The sequence below is a fragment of the Mus musculus genome, chromosome 6, assembly GCF_000001635.26.
Source record: "Mus musculus strain C57BL/6J chromosome 6, GRCm38.p6 C57BL/6J".
NCBI lineage: Eukaryota > Metazoa > Chordata > Mammalia > Rodentia > Muridae > Mus > Mus musculus.
The window spans coordinates 7843833-7845223 of NC_000072.6; positions in this window are offsets into that span (position 1 = coordinate 7843833).

The following is a 1391-nucleotide window of genomic DNA, read 5'->3' on the forward strand; positions in this document are numbered from 1 at the left end:
TTTCCATCCGGGGGCCTGGCCTTGCAGATGATGGTTAAGGTCTCTAGATCTTACTTCCACTCCCTGCTGCCTCACCAGGTGGCAACCCACTTCCGTTGCTGCCACAAAGATAGCTTCTTGGTACACAGGACCTTTGCCAAAGCAGAGCAGACGAGTTTGTAAAACTCTCTCTCTCTCTCTTTTTTTTTTTTTTTTTTTTTTGGTTTTTCAAGACAGGGTTTCTCTGTATAGCCCTGGCTGTCCCGGAACTCACTTATTAGACCAGGCTGGCCTCCAACTCCCGAGTGCTAGGCGTGCACCACCACTCCCCGCTGAGTTTGTAAAACTCTTAAGTATTTGCCATAGCAGAACAGAAGTAAAATGCCATTACACACATTCCTCCAAGAGGCTTTCTGTCCGTTGTCACTATATGAGTTCTCTGTTCTTCTGAGGCACACATCTGGTTACAGAGCACTCTTCATTATGCCAAATCTCTTGTTATTAAGGATAGAGGAATGCTGTGAAAGGAAAAGAGGCAAAAAAAAAGGGGGGGGGGGCTAAGATTGGGTTAGAGGTCAGCGTGACGTTGAGGTTTGTTCCACAGACAACAGTTTAAAAGGCAGTTCTTTACTTGTACTCCCTGCTAATTTCGCTTTCTGCTTTCCTGAGAGAATTAGAACACTCAACCTCACCAGAAGGGGGCTAAAAAAACCCTGAGCTCGGGGAAGCCGGGACTTCCCAGCCCACTCCGCAGGAGGGCGGGGCAAACACCCGGCGGCCAATCCCCGCATCCGCAGGTCGCGGTGTCCCCGCCCACTCTGCCCAGGCCCCGCCCTTCCCCGGGGCTGCTGCTGCTGCTGCAGCTGCTGCAGCCGGGACGTCAGCATCTCCGAGACCCCTGGGTGGCGGCTGCGCAGTAGGCGGGCCGTGGTCCAGGCCGCGCGGTCGGGAGGGGCGGAGCGAGCGGCGGGAGCGAGCGGCAGGAGCGCGCGCCGGGCCCGCCTCGGCCGCCGCCGCCGCCGCCGCCGCCGGGAGATGATCTGGGCGGCCGCGGGCGGCCCAGGCTAGCGGCCCCTGCCCGTGCTGCGGCGGGCCAGGGCAGCGAAGGTCGCGGGTGGGGGGTCGTCCTCCTCCCCGCCTCCGGGAGGGGCGAGAGGGAGCCGGGGCTGATGTCAGGGACGGCGGGCGGAGGCGCCCGAGGGCTGCGGGTCCAGGGGCTCGGCTGCCGGCGGCAGGGCGACTGAGGGTTCGGGAACGCCGCCCGGGTCCGCGTCCCCGTCCGCGCCGGCGCGGCCAAACAGGTGTCTCGGGCGGCGGGCGAGCGGCCACCCTCGCGCTCTCCGCGGCCCGGCGTGTCCGGCCCGAGGCGCCCGGGGCGGGCCAGCGCCGAGCGGTCCTGCCCGCCGCCCCGC